General features: G+C 43.1%; 1 protein-coding gene across 8 annotated transcripts in view; it reads left to right on the forward strand.

Annotated features, from left to right (window-relative positions):
- TJP2 (tight junction protein 2) overlaps positions 1-13,546 on the forward strand; it is a 127,955-nt gene that overhangs the window by 29,938 nt on the left and 84,471 nt on the right. The gene's annotated exons all lie outside the window — the stretch shown is intronic.

The following is a 13,546-nucleotide window of genomic DNA, read 5'->3' on the forward strand; positions in this document are numbered from 1 at the left end:
CTTACTGGGGTGGATTCCAGCTTCATATCAGTGTTGGAATTTAGTGGAGTGTGACTGGCAGCTAGCTCTTCAAATCCTAGTGTTCCTGCCTTCTGACTGCATGATCATCTTAATGTCTGTGAGCTCCAGATCCTTTATCTGTAAAAACGGCTTGTTAACATGAAGCTGAATGAGTTAACATATAGCAAGCATCGGTCACCCACCAAGGCCTTTCTTGGCATCTAGTTGTCCAAATGGGGACACTCGAGTGGGGAATTCCTCAGTTTCCACTGAACTAACAAGGCTAGGTAGGACTGGGTTTTGTTTACTGAGATGTTCTCTATGGAGCTTTTAAACATTCCAAACATAAGAAGACAGATGCTTGCCACAACCCTGGAAGTGGTTTTTCTGAAAGTAGATTTCTGGGTAGGATCTGTTGCTTTAGTCAAATGATGTAGAGGTCCAGTATGGATACGGCAAAGGAGGAGCTGGCGCTGGCCTTGTCTTTGGACAAGGACTCAAACAAGCTCTTCCTGATAAATGTCTCCGTGGTCTGATTGCCTATACTAGTGACCACATATGCTGCAACATCAGTTTGTTTTCCCAAGCCAGCATCTGACTCCATAGCTCCTTCACAGATAAACACTGAAACCTGGGTTTCTGGGTGAATTAGCTGCAGGCAAGCTTGGGTGGTGTGGTTTTCCCCACATGGCTGTAGTTTCAAATCCAGCAGACATTTATTAAGAGCTTTTTATTTGCCAGGGACAAGGGGCTTTCATCCATCTTGTTTATCCTCAGACCATTCTGGAGGAGCTATTGCCAGCTCCCTTTTGCAAATAAGGAAATTGAGATTCAAAGATTTTAAATGGTTTCCCCAAGATTGTACAGCCTCTGATTCCCAAGTACAGTGAGATTCCTATAATAGCAGCTGTTTTCCATACTAACGCTACAGAACTTGAGGATTTAACTCCTAAACTAGGATAGGAATGGGTTTTTCGCAAGGGCCAGGTCTGATCAATTGATAGTGGCTGCCTGGAGTTAAAGATTTCTAGATACTGTCCCAGCTGGTGCTAGTGGTAAAGAACCTGCCTGCTAATGCAGGAGACTTGAGACACAGGTTCATTCCCTGGGTTGGGAAGATCCCCTGGAGGAGGGCACAGCAACCCACTCCTGTATTCTTGCCTGGAGAATCCCATGGACAGAGGAGCCTGCTGGGCTATGTCCATATGGTCACGAAGAGTCGGACGTGCTTGAAGCAACTTAGCATGCAGATACTGTCCACGTTTGTTGAGTAAGAATTTTGTGACCCATTAGCAACGTCTGGCATGGATGGAGGAGGGCCCAGAAGGCCCTTTACCTGTTTCTGATCATCAGCTTCTACCTGCAGCTGCCCTGCTTTACTATCTTAAAGTCTTTGGAGAGCACTATTTGCCTGGCACTTGTTTGTTGCTACTTTAAGGGGCTTTGGAGTACACTTTTCTGATGCGGCAAAATCATCTTTGCCTCTTTGCTGTCGGGAAGGATGCTCAGAGTGTGGACAGAGCCTCACTTCCTAGACATGGATTCTCATTGCTAGGTAATTTAGATAGTAACAGTTTAGAGTTGTCACCAGCTCTTCTCATAATATGGGTATAGATAAGTGAGTTGAAAGTGAAAATTAAAAACTTTTGCTTCTGTGCCCCGAGAACCCCTCTGTGGTCCCCTCTCCCCTGGGACGACTCCTCTGTAGGAATTTCTGGGGAGCTCACAACCAGCAGCCCAACCTCTTCACTTGGAATTGGAGACAGAACAGTAGCTCACAAACTTTAGCTGCATCAGGCACCTGGAGGGCTTGTTAAAACACAGATTCCTGGGTTCCCTCCCTAGAGTTTCGGCTTCAGTCCCTGGGGTGAGGCCCAGGATACTTGCATTGCTAGCAAGCTCCCATCCAGGCTGATACTTCAGGTTTCCCCACCACACTTTGAGAACCACTAACCTGGACAGTACTTTTAACAGGTATCTTAGAGTCTGGGCTTGTTTGTAGATAGTGTGTGGCCAGTTTCCCTGCCTGTGGTGAAGAGATTCTTTCCTCAAACATGTAATGAGCACCTCACAGGCTCACACGGCCCTGCCTGAGGAAAGCTAAGAGGAATGTAAAGCCTTGTCTGGGGGACTTGGGAGTCTAATTTGAGATCAGTAATTACACTGCTGTGTGAAAAGGGCTGCAGAGCAGAAGGCCTGAGCAGTGATTATGTGTGAGGAGGCTCCTGAGGAGGGTAGGTTGTTGGCCAGGTGTGGAGAGAGGGGAAGAAAAACGTGGGGAGGACAGGCTGTACCTCAGAGGCCTGGAGATGCTGTACTGTGAGAAGAAAAGTTGTTTGTGGTGAGAGTTCCATTGTAATTCTGATATGAAGTATCAACTTACAGTAATAAAGATGAAAGCCTTATATTTATTTGGGAGCTTATTACAGTGTACTCGGTACTGTACTAAATATTTAGCTGCATTGTTTTTCATTTAATTCTCAGACCCACCTATGAGACATGGGTCCAACTATAATCTTAATTTGTATTAGTTTCCGAGGGCTGCAGTAAAAAAATAAAGACCTATCGCAGACTGGGTGGTATAAACAATAATGTATCATCTCATAGTTTGTATTACATGACTGAGCGACTGAACTGAACTGATAGTTTGGAGGCTAGAAGTCTGAAATCAAGGTGTTGGCAGGATTGGTTCCTTCTGAGAGTTAAGAGGGAAGGATCTGTTCCAGGTCTCTCTCCTTAGCTAGAAGGGGGTCATCTTCCCGCTGTGTGTGTCTCTGTCTAAATTTACCCATTTTAAGGTAGCAGTCACACTGCATTAGGGCCCCCGCTAAAGACCTCACTTTAACTTGATTGCCTCTGTAAGGATCCTGATTCCAAACAAGATCATATTCTGAGGTAAGGAGAGCTAGGACTTCAACGTGTGAAATTTGGGGAGACACCATACAACTCACTGTACCATTTTACAGATGCAGAGATGGAAACTTAGAGGGTTTACCTAAATCTCACGACCGTTAGGTCCAGCTGTGTAACTTGCCATTTTGATGGGTCAGAAACAGCCGAATAGTGGCAGTGGCATACGTTAAACCTGGGAAGTAGCAGAACCGGGTTTGTTGAAGCCAGATCTGGTTCATCATGAGCTCCTTCCAGCGCTTCACTTTGTTTACTGGCTTTTCCTTTTTTTTTCTGCTATTTCTGCTTATGGTTCACTGGGAAAAGCAGTGGTGTGGAGATCAGGATACCAAGCCGATAGCCTGTTTATTTCTAATTCTTCAGTTTCTGGGTCAGATATTTTTATATGTCAGTTTCCTATCCTGCCTGTTTAAGGAGAGTGGTGGGAAATTACCAGATTATATCAGGGATCCCTGCCCTCCAGGATCTAATGCTGATGATCTGAGGTGGAGCTGATATATATTAATGATAGTAATAAAATGCACAATGAATATAATGCTCTTGAATCATCCTGAAACCATTTCCCATCCCACCCCCACCCTCAGTCTGTGGAAAAATGGTCTTCCGCAAAACGGGTCCCTGGTGCCATAAAGATTGGGGACCACTGGCGTATATGAAATTGAAAATTCATTGCTATTAAAACATTAAATCCCTATACATATGGGCTTCCCTGGTGGCTCAGTGGTCAAGAATCCGCCTACAATGCAGAAGATGTGGGTTTGATCCCTGGGTCAGGAAGATTGCCTGGAGAAGGAAATGGGAACACACTCCACTATTCTTGCCTGGGAAATTGTATGGACAGAGGAGCCTGGTGGGCTACAGTCCATGGCGTTGCAGAGAGTCAGATACAGCTTGGTGACTGAACCACCACGTATAAATACACAGGTTATCAGAGTATAGATGTCCTAGTCTTAATTTCCTTCTCAAACCAACCTAAATATTTTTAAGCAATGTGTTATTTCTGCACTTGTATTTTAAGTACCTTTACTTGGAATTGTTTCAGCATTCAGGGATTCAAGCAACTTAATTGTCTAGCTGTGGAGATTTTAGACAAGTAGTTTTGTCAGTACTCACACAATAATTCCATATTTTCTTCTTTAAGTATATATAATGAAAGAGCATTGCCCCAAATACCTATGTACAAAGATTTTTGTCACTTTAGCAATTTAAGCAAAATTTCATCATGAGAAATTTGTGTACCATTGAAGTGGAAGAAAAATAAAAATAAGAAGTGTTTGTTCCCACTTTTGAATGCTATAATTATAGTCCAATATGTTTTCCAAACAAAAATTAGAGTGCGTGCTTTACTCATGAAGTCAACAAGATGGAATGGTAGCCATTTGCCTATCTCTGGAAATCTGAGATGTCTGGATATTTTAAGTATAGCATATATTAGAGATGAGTAATATTCAACCTAGGTTCTGAAACAAATTTAATTATACTCCTGAATGTTTTAGAGAACCCAAAACCTAAGAATCAAAACATGACTAGGAGCTTGTGATGGAGAAGGAAATGCCAACCCACTCCAGTATTCTTGCCTGGAGAATTCCATGGACAGAGAAGCCTGGCAGGGCTACAGTCCATGGGGTTGCAAGAATCAGACATGACTTAGCCAGTAAACCACCACCACCAGGAGCTGGTGAAAGGGATTCCCAAACGGTGCAATAGTAAAGAATCTGCCTGCCAATGCAGGAAATGTGGGTTAGATCCCTGTGTTGGAAGATACCTTAAAGAAGGAAATGGCAGCCTACTCTAGTATTCTTTCCTGGAAGATGCCATGGACAGAGGGGCCTGGTGGGCTACAGTCCTAGTATTCTTGCCTGGAAGATCCCATGGACAGAGGAGCCTGGTGGGCTACAGTCCTAGTATTCTTGCCTGGAAGATCTCAAGGACAGAGGGGCCTGATGGGCTACAGTCCATGAGGTCGCAAGAATCAGACATGACTTAGCCAATAAACCACCACCACCACCACCAGGAGCTGGTGAAAGGGATTCCCAAATGGTGCAATAGTAAAGAATCTGCCTGTCAATGTAGGAAAGGTGGGTTAGATCCCTGTGTTGGAAGATCCCTTAGAGAAGGAAATGGCAACCTACTCTAGTATTCTTCCCTGGAAGACCCCATGGACAGAGGGGCCTGGTGGGCTACAGTCCGTGGGGTCACAAAGAGTCAGACACATACTAGGTCACATACCAGGGGCCTGTGAACCTAGAGCCCTGCCCCTCTCTTGCTTTTCACAGCCACATTTCTTAAAAGGAATCTCTGTACTTACCATCCTTTTTCCTCTCCTCCACCTGCCTCTCTCTTCAGCACTTCTTCCTCCTCATATTCCAGCCACTCAGGATCCAGTAACTGGTTTCAGGTACCCTCTGGGCTAGATACACAGGCACAGGGCTAAGCACAGCACTGCCTCAGGAAATTTTCATGGATAAGGACTCTTCCCTGGCTGGAAGATGCAGTTGAGATTTCAATCAACAGTTACATTGTGTCTGTGCTACCTGTACTGGACCCCTGGTACTGTGACTGCGTGGGGAAGACTGGAGGCAGCTTATTTTATGATTCCTATTATAATAAAATAATGCAGGGACTTCCTGAGTGGTCCAGTGGTTAAGAATCTGCCTTCCAAAGGAGGGGACTTCAGTTCAATCCCTGATCAAGGAACTGAGGTCCCACATGCTGCGGGGGCAGCTGAGCCCGTGTACACTAGAGCCTGTGTGCTGCAACGAAGACTCAGCACAGCCCAAAATTTAAAAAAAAAAAAAAATGATGTAATTAGTTTCTGGTTGGGAAGGGTGTCATCACTGGAGTCCTGATTTTGATACCTCACATTTTCATTAGTTGAGTGGTTGGTGATAGCATGTTTCAGTTCAGCCAAAGTTTTGATTTATTTAGAGGTAATCTGATTGTACAGTGAGGTTAGACAAAACACCCTAGATAGGAATTCCCCTACTTAATCCTAATTATATTGATATTTGAAAAAAATCATTGATTTTTGAAAAAGATACATGATTGATTATAATTATTCATATTTGACATGGATATTTGTGATATAATTATTGATAGTCAGAAAACCAAGATAATTACATATATGATTATTTTTAGTTCAGATCTTAAGTCTGGTAACTAAAATAACTGGCAACACACTTTGATAGAGGCTTCATACTATGTTAAAGTTAAATTTGTCTCTTCTGTTGGCTTTAGCTCAGTAGGATACTTACGGCAAGATTTAGAACAAGAATCGAAATACTTTAGCAAGTGGAGGATAGTTCCAGGAGAGCTAGAAATAGATCAGGGAGAGAGAAGATAGGTGAAAAATAAAATGTCATTGGGAAGAATAGCTAAAACTGCTTATGTGATTTAGTGTATAAAATATAAATATCAGAATCCCTTGAAAATAAATTGTGATTGATTATTTAAAAACTTACATAATAACTTTGGAGGCAAGAAAAGCTGAAAACCCGATATATTCCTGAAATTAAACGAAAGATTGCACTTTGTGTTACCCTTACCCTCATGGCCCAGACTAGCAAAGAATTTGATGTACCTTCTCTGTGTGTAATTTTAGTCATGATGGTCCCCCACTCTGCTTGCTTCTCTCCATTACTCTAGAAGTGTGGGAAATAACCTGATGCAGTCTTAGCCTCCAAGTATACCGCCAAGGAAACTCTTCCAGAGATTATGAGATGGAAAGGCTCAGAGAACAAAGTCAGTTGTTCCAGTCACACGATTTATTCCCCTTGGAAACATGCTTTGAGATGCAAGGGGAAAGGATTCTAACACTTTTAATATAATTAGGTGAGGGTATAAATAAGATGAAAGGTCCACACTCTGGAATCCTGTGCTTGCAGTCTTCACATGTCCTGTCTCTGTGCGGTGTTAGCTTTCCCCAATGATGGTGTGGTCACAGAGACCAGATGTGAGGTTGAACAGGAGGCTTAGCAGATAGGAGGTGTCTGAAGCCAGCATAGGCTTGCCCCATAGAAGGGATGCAGGCCAAGTATACTTGGCCAGTATCTGTAGCTCAATAGTAATTTGCCTGCATTTGGGGGCAGAGTATACATGTGGCCAGAATTGAACATAATGGGTGTCACCGATGGGTGATCCATTTAGGGATGACATAGCTGTCAATCTAGAGGCAACATGAACTGGGCTTTATTATGTATTATTAATATTTTATTAGGAAATAATAATATAAAGAAAATTGTAAGTTAGATATTTAGTACATTTATTAATATTTTATTGGGCTTTTCTTGTGGCTTTATTAAATATTAATATTTAAGATTTACTTTGTCCTTCATTGGAACTCTTCCATTTATAAGTGACATTCTTATTTGTTTCTTTATTTTCATCTATACTTAACACAAAAGCACTTCATTTATTCTATTTTATTTTTAACATATCTTACTAACATATTATCTATACTATATACATCTTACGAATTGTGCCTGAGTCTTACAAACCATGGGACTTCCCAGGTGGCACAGTGGTAAAGAATCTGCCTCAATGCAGGAGACTTGGGTTGGATCCCTGGGTCGGGAACATCCGCTGGAGAAAGAAGGACATGGCAACTCATTCCAGTGTTCTTGGCTGGGAAATCCCATGGACAGAGGAACCTGGCAGTCTAGAGTTCATGGGGTTGCAAAAGAGTCAGACATGACTTAGCAGCTAAAGAACAACTTACAAACTACTTGCTTTCTCATTATCTATGGAAAATAAATCTTAGGAATTTCATCCATCTGATTTTTACCTTGTCCTCTATACCAGTGGTCCCCAAACATTTTGGTGCCAGGGACCAATTTTGTGAAAGAAAATTTTTCCATGGACCATGGTGGTGGGGTGGGATGGTGGGTCAGGTGGTAATGCCAGTGATGATGAGCAGCAAACGAAGCTTTGCTAGCTGTCCAGTCACTCACGTCCTACTGTGTGGCCTGGTTCCTAATAGGTTGTGGCCCAATACCCATTCACAGCCTGGAGGTTAGGGATCTCTGCTCTATACCATTTTTTAAAAGAACTCTGAAGTATTTATTCAGCAAATTATGGTATATTCATACAAATGGGAATATTATGCAGCTTCCCACTCCAGTATTCTTGCCTGAAGAATTTCATGGACAGAGGAGACTGGTGGGCTACAGTCCATGGAGTTGCAAAGTCGGACATGACTGAGCGACTAACACACACACGGAAAAGTGATGATATAGAACTATATTGCCATGAAAAAATTGCCTATTCCTCTGTAGAAAAAACAGGTAGAAAAAGGGCATGTCTAGTATAGCCCCAGATGTATAATGTTATATATGATATCTACATGCTTACCTATGCATGGAGGTACCTGGAAGGATGTTCATCCAGTTATTTAACAGTAGTTTGCTCTGGACTGTGACATTTTAATTACATTTTACTATTGTGTGTGTGTGTGTGATCTGTGGTATGGTTTGTGTAAATAAACAAGCATCATTTATTTTAAAATAACTGAAACTCAAACATACATGTATACACAAATATGTATGCAAATCAACATACCAAGAGGATTATAACATCTGACCCTTTTGTAAGCCAAAGACATTTTGCAAGAAGAGAATTCTTTTCTTTTTTCTAAAATTTTAATTTTGTTTTGGGGTATAACTGATTAACAACAATGGTATTAATAACCCTGGTGGCTCACTGATAAAGGATGTGCCTGCCAATGCAGTAGCCGCAGAAGATGTGGGTTGGATCCCTAGATCGGGAAGGTCCCCTGGAGGAGGAAATGGCAACCCATTCCAGTATTCTTGCCTGGAAAATCCCATGGACAGAGGAACTTGGCAGGCTACAGTCTGTGGGGTCGCAAAGAGTTGAACATGGCTGAACTCGAGTGGCATAGCTTATTAACAATGTTGTGACTGCTCATTAACAATGTTGTGACGGCTTCAGGTGAACAGTAGAAGGACTCAGCCATTCATGTATCCATTCTCCTCCAAACTCCCCTCCCATCCAGGCTGCTACATAACATTGAGCAGAGTTCCATGTGCTATACAGTAAGTCCTTGTTGGTTATCCATTTTAAATATAGCAATGTGTACATGTCTATCCCCAAATCAGTTAACTATCCCTTCCCCTGATCCTTTCCCACGGGAGAATTGTTTTCTGACCTTCAAAATGAATGTTTTACCTGCCTTGGAAACCTTGTTATCTTTTGTCAGAGAATTGTAACAATGTCCCTTTAGCAGAATTCCTTAAACTTCCCTGATGGTAAGATTCACCTGCTGGGTACAGTGCTGAAATGTAAAATTCCCCGGGGCCCTTCTCAGCCCCCCTGAATCAGGGTCTCAGGGAGGGACCTGGGATGCCTCAGGTGATTCTTATCATCAAGAAGCTGTCTTCATAGAAATGTATGTTATGTGTTTTCAAGTTTTTATAGAATGCCTCTTGGATTTGCCTTTCCCAGGACCGGCTTCCTTTGTTTTCAGAGGCCTGTACTATTTTGCATGGCTGCCCTGGAAAACTTAACAGCTTTTTTTCTAAGGCCCCTTTCAGATCTGAGGATTCTTTGACAATCAAGGAGACACTTCAACAATTATCATCTGTGTTGGTCAGGGGTACTGAATTCTTAGTGCTACAGGATTAACCAATTCAAGTTGCCAGAGGCCCCTCGGGGCTCCCTGGAGGACTTGTATATCACACAGACAGTCCCCTGGGCCACTCTCACCTTAGATTCCCTCCCTTGCATGGGAGATGAGGACTTTTTTCCCTTAAAAAGGAAAAATTTTGCCTTATTAAAGGTTTATTTTTTTTTTTAAGAAACTTATTTGGGGAGAGGAAAGTCGAGAATTCTTAGACGCTAGAATCATATTTGATTTCAGGATTCTAATTCCTAGCTCAGTGTTGTTGTTTAGTCACTCAGTCGTGTCTGATTCTCTGCAACCCCATGGGCTGCAGCATGCCAGGCTTCCCTGTCCTTCACTGTCTCCCAGAATTTGTTCAAACTCATGTCCTTTGAGTCAGTGATGCCCTCCAACCATCTCATCCTCTGTTGCCCCCTTCTCCTCCTGCTCTCAATCTTTCCCAACATCAGGGTCTTTTCCAATGAGTTGGCTCGTCACATCAGGTGACCGAAGTATTGAAGTTTCAGTTTCAGCATCAATCCTTCCAATATATATTCAGGGTTGATTTCCTTTAGAATTGACTGGTTTGATCTCCTTGCAGTCCAAGCGACTCTCAAGAATCATCTACAGTACCACAGTTCAAAAGCATCATTTCTTTGGCACTCAGCCTTCTTTATGGTCCACCTCTCATATCCGTACTAGCTATTAGTTCATTGGTGGAGTCAAATGACATTTGTGGTATTTACCTTTTTAATATTGCACAGGAAGATTTTCACAAATATGATTCCCCAGCATTATTTGTTCAGTTGTTGTGTCAGCAGAAGCCCTCTTACATCTGTTAAAAAGAACCAAAAGGAGAACAACAATAATAACAACCAAAGACCTACCTCTACCTCAACTCTGTGCAGTTGTCTTATTGCTGTAGACAATGAACTGAGGGACAGGAGAGCAGTGATGAGAATGGATTTTGAGTCTGATAGGTTTGGAGTCTTACCCATCATCTACTCGGTGATGCCCTTGGACAAGCTGTTTTCCTCTGGGAAGCTCAGTTTCCTCATCTTAAAACAGGGCAATAATACCAAATATACAGGGGCGATGGAAGGATTTACATTAAATGAGTTAAAATAGTGTTTGAAAGATTTGTGGCACATAATGTGCATTTAATCAATTACTTTTTAATCCAGGTTTCTGAGTTTTTTGATGGGGTGTTAACAAGTGGCACCTCTCTCTGAAGAGTGTGGATTTTATATATTCTGCAATATCAGATCAGATCAGTCGCTCAGTCGTGTCCGACTCTTTGTGACCCCATGAATCGCAGCACACCAGGCCTCCCTGTCCAACACCAACTCCCGGAGTTCACTGATACTCACGTCCATCAAGTCAGTGATGCCATCCAGCCATCTCATCCTATGTCATCCCCTTCTCCTCTTGCCCCCAATCCCTCCCAGCATCAGAGTCTTTTCCAATTAGTCAACTCTTTGCATGAGGTGGCCAAAGTACTGGAGTTTCAGCTTTAGCATCATTCCTTCCAAAGAAATCCCAGGGCTGATCTCCTTCAGAATGGACTGCTTGGATCTCCTTGCAGTCCAAGGGACTCTCAAGAGTCTTCTCCAACACCACAGTTCAAAAGCATCAATTCTTCGGTGCTCAGCAATATAAATAGTAGTAAAAATAATTACAGATGTCAAACACAGAGCACAGTGCCTTTAGGATCCAGGGCACCTTGTCAGGAGGAGAGGGCTCTCCACAGACAGAGCGTGCTCTGTAGCAGGGTCTGTCCAGATGAAACCACATCCCAGAAAGTGCTTCTATGATCTCCAGGATTGGACTTGGATTATGCTGTATCTCAACTCCTTTTGAGCAGGCTGAATATACCCAGGTCAGCTCCATAAGTTTCCTAGAAGCCTGCCCATCCACAGTATGGCACTCTGAGGTCAGCCCAGACCACAGCCACCTCCTTCCAACCAGAACTCCCCCCAGCACCGTTCCAGGGCCTCCTCAGACTTGTAATCCATCCAGCTGATTCTGAGTTGCACAGCTAATTCTTCTATCAACTTTGTGGCCAGGTGAACCCATCATGGCCAGAAACATTGCCCAGTCCTTACACAGGATAGAGGGTAGGAACAGGGTAGGGTATGCTGGGGTTTGGAGTTTGTACCATTGGCAGTTAGAGGAGAGGCAAGTAGAAGCCACCATCCATTTAGAACTGAAAGCTTTCTTTCCCTGTAAGTCTGATTACTGATATTTTCATCCTCTTTGTACTTACTGTAATATCTTTTCATTGCAGTGATAATAGCAGCAATGCCAACATATTATCAGTGGTAATGATGATGGTGATTAAAAAGAGGGAGCCCTTTCTTGGGCTACTCTCCCTTCCTGCTATTGTTCCTCTCTGGTCTTCCAATCCCCTAAATAGACCATCTACCATTCCCATCCTTTCATACCCTGCACTGGGCTCTCTGAAACCCTTGTTTCACTGTAAATGAAACATTCAGCTGAACTCCACCTTCTTGCTTTAATTTAAACTTGGCTTTCTCCTGAGGGCATCATTTCCTGGTAGTAACCTCAAGGGATGCTCTCTACTTTAGATGGAAAGAGAAATCTAAGCAGGAGCTGCCTTTGTGGTCCAGGCAGAGAAGCTCCAACAAAGGCTGTGGGGCAGGAATGAGCTTGGCAGGGTCTCAAGAGCAACAACTGCAGAGAAAGGCCGGTGCAGCTCCAGGAAGTGAGCTTGGGAGAGTGCAGGCTGAGCTGAGCCTGGAGAAGGCAGCAGGGTCCACGCATAGAGGACACGGAGGCTGCCTTAGCCCAGGCTGCCACAGCAGGACACCACGGACAGGGTGCTTAAACAACAGACGTTTACTTCTCACAGTTCTGGAGGCTGCGAAGTCCAAGATCAAGGTGCTGGCAGACTCAGTCCTCAGTGAGGGCCCCCTTCCTGGCTTCGAAACAGTCGCCTTCTCGCTGTGTGCTCACAGGGCCATTCCTAGGTGCCTGCACGTGGAGTTAACGAACTTGGAAAGTTAGCGAGAGTAACATTAAATAACGAAATGTGAAGGCTTGGGGCAGAGCAGAACTTTGAATGCCTCTCTCCTGGATGTTCTTTTAGGGGATGTGAGGTGACTGTTTATGGAAGGAGGCGTCCTTGAAGTGAATATGCACAGTTACTGGTGTGGTTGTTTGGCTTGGGAAGGGAAAGGACTGCCAGGCCTTTTCTCCTGAGAAGTACCCTTCCTTCAGGCAGAGTTTTACCTGTCAGCACCTAAATCATGCATGTACTCGAGCAGTTCTTGTGCCCTGTCATCATTTGTGTACATGTCTTTCTCTTCATCATGCTCTGAGCAAGCCCCTTGTTGTATACTGTCTTTATCTGCTATATACCTACCCCAGCATACCTGCTAGCCATTCAAGAAACACTTATTGAAGGAAAGTATCATTATAATGTGGGCCATTTAAAAAGTATTTATTGCATTTGTTATAATGTTGCTTCTGTTGTTGATGTTTTGTGTTGTTTTTTTTTTTTTTTTGCCTGCAAGGCATGTGGTAAACTGCACTGGAAACTTTCCCGGCATTGGAAAGCCAAGTCCTAACCACTGGACCGCCAGGGAAGTCCTGGGAGTGCCTTCATGATTCTAATCCACCAACCAGTGTGCAGGCCAACTCAGTGGCTTAGGTAGCTTGGAAACTTTTCATGTCGGGGTCCTTTGCTCCCATTTAATGATACTGTATAAAATCATGTTGCAAATAAGTGTGTGTGTGTGTGTGTGCGTGCGTGCGTGTGTGTGTTTATCCCCAAATCTTAATGTTCTTGAGGAAATCTGATTAAAAGTGTTTGGTTTTTACAGTTATTTGAGGTCCTCTGACCCTGCTTTAAAGACTTTATACACTGTAATACATAATGACAAGTGTTAAAACATTTCATAAACAATAACTACAATTAAAAAAGAAAAGTATACACAGTCCTAACCATTCATCAAATCATGTTCTCATATACTTTCCAATTCTTTTATATATAGTAAT

The sequence above is a fragment of the Bos grunniens genome, chromosome 8, assembly GCF_055505025.1.
Source record: "Bos grunniens cultivar Pamir isolate PY7600 chromosome 8, Bosgru_T2T1.0, whole genome shotgun sequence".
NCBI lineage: Eukaryota > Metazoa > Chordata > Mammalia > Artiodactyla > Bovidae > Bos > Bos grunniens.